An 8,042-nucleotide genomic window follows, 5' to 3' on the forward strand; every position below is an offset into this window, starting at 1 on the left:
CGTGGGGGTGGAGGGGGAGGAGGAGGAAGGAACGGAGACAACTTACTGACGAGCAAGTACATCCGTGTATTATTTCCATGATGAGTTCTTTTACACGGTAGTCAAACTGCGAATCTATACAGACACCTCTAGTAAGTCAAAGAAGAGATCAAAGAGAAAGGTGGTTTGGAGGTTGCAAAGGAGGAAGTCACGACGACTGACGGCGAGTCCTGAGCGGTTGGGGTGGGCGGGTAGGCGCGCGGGTGCGGTAGTGGCGAAGTCCCTAAAAGAGACGGCGTGCCAGAGGCTCGACGCAAGTCCAAACGACGCAGGCTTCCCCACTCCCCACGGCACGCTCCCTCGTCCAGAGCCAGCTACCCCTAAGGACAACGCAGCCGCCAACAAACATTTGCCTCGCACTAACAGTGACTCTCTTCTACCTTCTTTCTTCCGATGTTCCTTTTGTTGTAGAGTACGCAAAGAGTATCTTTCGGTAAAAGTTTTTTCAAGAACCCCAAAGATATTGATCCATTGCGGGTAGCACACCCCTTATTATACCAAAATTTGATTGCGAATGTGTTGTTGTGAATTTGCTACTATGAATATAAAAACCTTAAAAAGACGTACCCTCCTTAGACATCACACAAAGTCAGGAATATACCTTCTGGGGTAGCTTTGTTTCCTAAAAGTCCACTAACTTTTACGGTGATTTCGACTAACAAAGTTTAAACAAAACACTATATTACGTGCTCGTCAAGTCACCACGATTGCTATTTGACGTCGTTTATCTATTCTACGTATACTATTACTTGTCGTAGCAACAATAAACTATGGTGGAACTTTGTTAGTTTCTTGTACAATGCTACTGCGTTCTCAATGGATATCCAACTTACTCCATTTTGTTGTCCATTTCCACCCCATCCAAGTAAACATGTTTTGGTCGAGCTCCGCGTTCTAAGTTCATTCTATCGTTTGGCTACTGTAGGTGAAGAAATGTCTCGAGAGTGTATCATGCGCATATAACTTTATTGGTGATATTTATACGTTTCGTTGTTACAGATGAACAACTTACTAACCAGCACCGAAAAATGCACGAGGCTACGTACGATAAACTATACCTAAAATGAAGTCTAAGATTCCGATTACTATTTGTCGTAACGATAGTATATATATTTTCTAAGCGCCATTTTGGATGGGGTGTAATTACTAAACGTTTATGTAAAGTGGGTCCGACTCACGCCTTAAAAGTGTGCGTACGAAGAGGAATCACAGGACACCGTGTGTCTGCACGCTACGTGGAGCATTCGTCCGCCTCTCCACGTGGTCTCCTTCACTGCCTCGTCTAGTACCGTACGCTGACCTGACCACAACACACACACACAGCCCGCGCACACACAACAGCACCACACACAACACACACACACACACACACACACCCCCACAGACACGGTTGTGTGAAAAACAATACGTAAGTTACTCGCTGATACACAGAGACAGATGTTAAGAGTAATGACTACTCGCGTCGCTCTTATTTTCCTACCACTTCTCTTTACGTTTAACTTCCACTATTTTAAGTCTGTCGTTTCTTTTTCACATGAAATCCGCGTAATGGTGTCGTCTGCATCGTGCCATCCGAAGAGACTTATGGTATATCGCGCATCCGAGGTCCATATGATAGTGTGTACAGACGTAGTTATTAGCTCCGAATGCTGCTAATACGAGTGAGGCTGCGTCTCCATTTATGTTGTGTACGGAGAGCTGCGACATACCATCTCTCAGTCCACACGGTGGACTGACTCGATGTTGACTGTGGAACGCGTTTTGCTCTGTCTCACTCGGTCAAATAGTCACGGTATGCAAAATTTTACTACGGCTTGATTGTTGGTGACTATGGCCTGACAGCTTCTGACGCCGCTGTTTGATAATACACACGCGACACTACACAACATCCGTCATTGCGTCATATGCGAGGCGTCAGTGTGAGTGTATTCAGCCTGTCTTACATCGCGCATAACGCTACTTCTTCACACACTCACACCATGCACACTTGAACTCAGATCAAGATCTTGTCATGCTCCGACGCACTCGAGACCACGACGTTCAACGAACCAGAACTCCAAGCGAAACTTTACTTTCAAAGTGCGTCGCGCGAGGCTTGCGGCTGTACGGTAGCAAGTGGCGGATGAGCAGCCATGGTAGTCAGATGATGGACAAGGAGTAACTTACTTGCGTCGTATCACTCGAGCGGATGTTCCTGATGGTACTGCTTAGTGTATTGGCACGCTCATGAGTACTTGTCGACGTATTCTTCCAGTCGACCTTTTCCTCCTTCCCTTCACTATGACGTATATCTTCTGAGTATTTCACTGCTTTATCACTATGTACCCTCTTGTCTTTTCTATGTGACGGAGCCTCATTACCGGGCGGTATGATAGGTGACGTTAGTTGTAATAAGACTCGACTCGTGCCTCCCTCCTTTGGCCGGCCTCCTGTTTGTCTACTCTCGGCTGTAGACTTACGTGATTACTGGCCTCCAAGTTATTTGCTCTCTTCGTGAGATCTCTGAAGTTAGAGTATGGATACATCGCGTACTTCTTTGAGTACCGCTTTTACGGACTAACACTAAGTTCAGAGTAAAGTTCTACTGTCACTCTTGTACGTGAATACATTGATACGCATACTTGCGATCCATAGTCCATAATGCAGTTTCTCAATGTGGCTCATCTTTACGCGTACTCAGTAAATTCATCACGTTCATTGACTCATCGCGAGGATAGGTGACGGGTCATTGTGAAAGTGACAGTCTTGAATATGGCCGTCTTTTTACAAGTGTCGAGAGTCAGTTCTACTCCCCTGGTCCTTGTCGCGTTACGCACTACCTTTCCTACGTCGTACACTCCTCATCCCCAGCTAAACTGGTTCTCTCCTCTGAGGCAGTGACTCTACTCGGCGTGGTCGATGTAGACGGGGTCGGAGGATACCTTGCACCGACACCTGTTTCGCCAGGCCATAAGACTGTCATCTGTCCGGACTTAGTTGCTGTTGTTTGATGGTGTACATGTGATCGCCTATAATTGAAATACCGTAATATTTCTAATAAAATTAAGTGGCAAAAAGTTGTTATCTTACGTCGTGCGCTTTTGTACGTAGATAACATGAGACGTACCTCAACTGTCCCATATTGAGGTTGTTGTATGAGCCATGTGCTATTCTATTGGTGCGCAGAGACTCTGTATCTTAGCGTCACGATTTTGGAAATACGACTCTCATCGCACGTAGGCGTCGTCAGCTAGATCGAATTGTCCGATTAGGCATCTTACATATACAGACCGGGCCTTGTTTGTCACTAAGTAAGTGAGGTAGTTTCTGTTTACCCGTCGGTATGGTCTGCGTGAGATCATGACTATGATGTCGTGTGGACATGAGAGCGGTAACTACTGTGTCTCGCAGGGTCAGAGAAATCGGAGAGTAACGAGGCGATGCATCGTCTAGTTATTGTCTTACTACAGGGATTTACCTCATTCTATTTTTTTAACTGCATTTGAGGGAATTATACACAAGTTAGTGTATTATGTATACACTTAGGAAAAAGCTGAATCAAAGAGAGGTGGAGTTGTTGAAGGAGGTGGCCGAGGGAAGTATATCATGTAGATTTGTGACCAATCGTAATCCCTTTTCTCAGCTGCACACTTTTAGAACACAAGAGGTGAGTGTTAGAAAATGTCCGCCGCTGTAAATACGCTTTGTTCCGTGTGTCGTGCGCAGTAGCGTCGGTGCAGGTGAGAAAAAGGAGAGCATCCGGAGAGTTTTCTGTACGTGACGGTTACTGATGTTCAGTGTCAACCGGGAATATTGGCCATAATAATGCCAAGCAGCAATTCAAATCCAGCTCGGTAAATACTGACAAAATGTTCTCTTTATTTTTTGGTTTCGAGTTATCTTTCTGAAGATTTTGGTCTCCTGACGCATCGTTTACACGAGGGAGACGTTATCATCTTTTCACCTTTTACTCATTCCTGGAAACAAAGCCTCGAGGTGCTTGTGAACGCGGGGCGATCCTCGCTCAGTCTGACGAGAGAGGAGAGAGAACTGGCCGAAGCCTTTAATAGAATATAACAAATAAAATCAAGATGTACCATATTGAAGTTATTTCACTGCTGATTATACATGATTTATGGGGTATAGTTTGAGTATGTTTGTAGTTCCTTTGTTATCACTACTGTTACCGTAATAGATTCCTTATTGAAGTTCCTTGTTTTAAAGAAATGCAGCACTCTAATAAACAAATCCATGACAATCACACCGACAGGAAGCATTAATCCTGTCTGATGGACTCATGTTGGCTCAGCACACACGGCAGAGGTCTCTCCGCTGTTACAAGACTGTAACGCTCGTTCAGGCACATCAGAACGTACCCTTAACAAATGATTAGGTTAATGCCAAATGGATTTTTAATGAACCCTTCATTTAGAGCATGTGCTGTTGTGGCTGAAACTAAATGAAAGCGGTTAAGCTGTTTTTTGGTGTGTATTGTGTACAAGCCAAAGCTTAGATCCTGTTCTTGCTAAAGCCATAAATGCCACTCAGACCCACCCGAGCCACTTAAACAGCTGATAAACCTCTTTCAGATTCCTCTACATTTCAACTAAAGCAGTCCCAGAGCATCCGGGATCCTCTCAAGACATTTTTACGTTAAAAAAGGAACCTTCTAGGGGTCAGACCATTCAAAAAAAGATATTTACTTTGGTCAAAATTGGAACTTAAACTGTCTGAAAATGTGTAATTGTCTCAGTATTTGTTTGTCAGTTACATAGAACATAAGGATGTATTGATCGACTGTATATGAATCTTGTTTTCACGGTGGATTGTTTCTGTGATTTATTTTCAAGCAAAAAGCCAAGCATTGTTCTTTAGCAGCTTCTCCAGTGCTGCTGCTTCGTATCTTTGTGTATTGGACAATTGGTCAAACAAAACCATGTTTTAGAAACAGAAAATACCAATATAATGTGGTTTTCTTCTGCCCATCTATAGGAAGAAGAAAAGAAAATCTGTTGGTGAAAAATAAAACCAACAGATTCATTAAAATAGTTAGATGCAGCCTTAGTCAGATGATCTGAGCTTTTCGTAATGCTATGAAAAAATACACTGTAGTCAGACGTCAAATATTGTTCCCTATACGGTATGTCCCTCAGAAAGCTTTAGTCTTTGTCAAGTTCAGAGAATCAGCTGTAAATGTGAAGGTGTGTCACTCGTCCTGTCCCGGTGGCTAAAGACAAAGCATTGACGATCGCCCCAAATGGTCCTCCTGTAAACTGGACTGATGACCCTGAAGTCATTTTCTTTTGAATGTAACCCAGCTGAATCTGCTTTCCAAGTGAGACCTCATCATATTTCAGTTTATTTCACCATAAACACTAAACTAAAAGTTCTTCATTCTCATCCCGTCTGTAGATGTTTCCCCTCTTTCTTTTGAATACAGAGATTGCTGTGCAAATGTGAAACCCTAAAAACAATGTTTAGCTGGAAGGCCAAAGTCTGTCCTCCCGTGCTGTGCTGATTCAGTTGCTTGTGAACTTTGTAGAAGTTTACTTTATTTCCCTTTATGGGGGTTCAATGTCAGTGTCCATGCCTTGGATTGGTAGATGTTTTTAATTGAAATCTCTAAAGACTTGAACCAACCCAATAATTTGCACATCACAAATGATTGATTTCAGAATCTGAATTGCATTTATGAGTTATGGAACTGAATATAAACTGGTTTCCCCACCCCCCCAAAAGGACCCTTTTCCTTAAATGTCTTTAAGGGTTCCGTGTAGTTCCACCTGCAGCCACGCGGGGGCGGTACGTCATTTGTTTCTGCTCTGACTTCAATGTGTTCTTCTGTCCATGGTAACGATCATTCGCAACTTGCTGTAAAAGCAATTTTTTCAACTTTGTTTGTGTACATTTGAACATGTTAAAGATCATAACTGACAATATGCTGCTGCACCACATACTTTTATAATGTTTTCAATAAAATCCACTGAAAACCTGCATGGATTTAGCTTGTTTTCTTAAAAATCACAAAGAAAGAAACGTGAGTCAAAGTTTAGAGAATGACTGCTTCAGTGTGTTTAGATATTTCTGTCAGATGTTACTATGGTATACTGAAGTATAATTTTAAGCATTTCACACAAGTGTCAAAGGCTTTTATTGACGGTTACATTAAGTTTATGCAAAGAGTCAATATTTGCAGTGTTTTTTTTAGCCAAATTCCTACTTGGCAATAAACCTGTTTCTGATTCTGAACGGCCTGTAAAAGGCTTCCTACTAAGTCATGTTTATTTGCTTCTTATAGAGCGTCTGCTGATGAAACAGCATGTGGTTCGTTGGTCTAGGGGTATGATTCTCGCTTAGGGTGCGAGAGGTCCCGGGTTCAAATCCCGGACGAGCCCAACTTTAGGTTGAATTCCTCACAACATTTATTTAGTAAAAACACCATATAAATGCAATCGCTCATATCAGAATAGCAGAGAATCATCAAATCTTCCATCTCAGACTGATAACCCACCTGTTTATCAGGGCTGCCAACACTCACGCATTGAGCGTGAGAGTCACGCAATTAACCCATATCTCACGCTCTCACGCCACACATGCCTTTCCTCACGCTAAATTTTCGTCCAAAATAAATGTATATACAAATAAAGTGAAGAAACAGCAAACCGAGCGGTTAACGAAATTAGACGGTCTTCTGGCTTAGTTCACTAAAGTTGGAACGATATTGGGAGACTCGGATTTCACGGATCAATAACTCATGAACAAAACGTTATTCAGACACAAATGACGTCTCCTAAGTACCGTGGTAAGGTTGACAACGAACTACAATCACATTTTGATCAGAAAAAGCCAATACGCGCCGTCCTCCGAGCTGGACACATTACATTAGTCTCTATCCGCAGCCGGAGAAGAAACGAGTGCTCAGGGACCGTCTGCAAAGTGCAACTCCGAAAAAAGAGAATACAATAATATTCAATCACTATTATACAGCTTATTACTGCCAAACTCACTACACACATCAATAGTCTCCTGTGTGTCATACTGCAACAAGGAGTTTGGAAGAATATGCTTTTGAATAATTTTGGGGAATATTTATAATGTAAAATCTTCAATCTATGGCATCATCTTAAATAACTTTACTGTTTGGTATATTTATACCAAAACTCACGATTTGCCTTGTCATTGTTAGCATCTGGTTAGCTTAAAGGATATTAAAAGCTGTTTCTAAAACAAGGAAAGGGAGAGCTCTCTCCTGTCAGACTGAGTGTTACGGTGTGTGAAGCAGGCAGGACCCAAATGCAGATTTAAACTGAAAACACCTTTATTTCAAATACTAATTTCGACTAAACAGAACACTCACCGGAGAACTTAATCCACAAACAAAAGACGAACCAACACTGAACACAGGAAAAGACAAGACTAAATACAGGGAGGGGTAATCACAAGACGAGAAACAGCCGGGCAGGGGAGGAGAAACACAAGGGCCACAGGTGGACACAATCAGACAACTAGACACACCAGGGAAACTAACGACAGGAGGAAAAACACAGGGAAAAGGACCAGACAATAAACCAGGAAGAAAACAAGACAGGGAGAACAGCAAAATAAACCCAAACATACAAAACTACAAACGTGACATAACATAAGAATCCTGACACTGAGAGAGATATCTACAGCTCAGTGAGGTAAGGGACTCTCTGTTTAGATAGTTCACTTTAGTCTAGTTATCTCAGTGGGTCTCAAACGTTTTGGTCACCATTTATGAGAATAAATGAAAAACAGTGATGAAATACTATATGACAGTAAAACAAGAATACAGTTTAAAAGGTGAGTTGATATTTGTAAAATATCCATAAAGAAAAAGAAAATCTGTTTACAGTTCTGTTTCATATGGGTGTTGAGAGATGTATCCTTAAATTCATTTTTGCTCTCAAAGTGCACCAGGTTGATGCATTTAACTTCAATATTTAAAAAATCTTCCCGGAGGAACAGGTAGGCCACGCCCACTTCAATTTTTAACGTAAACT

At 42.1% G+C, this 8,042-nt stretch overlaps 1 long non-coding RNA gene and 1 other non-coding gene across 2 annotated transcripts in view; both read left to right on the forward strand.

Moving 5' to 3' along the window:
• Nucleotides 1-8,042, forward strand: part of LOC104955517 (uncharacterized) — a 28,549-nt gene that overhangs the window by 7,473 nt on the left and 13,034 nt on the right. The window lies entirely within an intron of this gene.
• Nucleotides 6,342-6,413, forward strand: trnap-agg (transfer RNA proline (anticodon AGG)). The gene has a single exon. It is a non-coding gene; the product is annotated as a tRNA-Pro (tRNA).

Source organism: Notothenia coriiceps, unplaced genomic scaffold (genome assembly GCF_000735185.1).
Source record: "Notothenia coriiceps isolate Sejong01 unplaced genomic scaffold, NC01 NC01_scaffold00024668, whole genome shotgun sequence".
Lineage (NCBI taxonomy): Eukaryota > Metazoa > Chordata > Actinopteri > Perciformes > Nototheniidae > Notothenia > Notothenia coriiceps.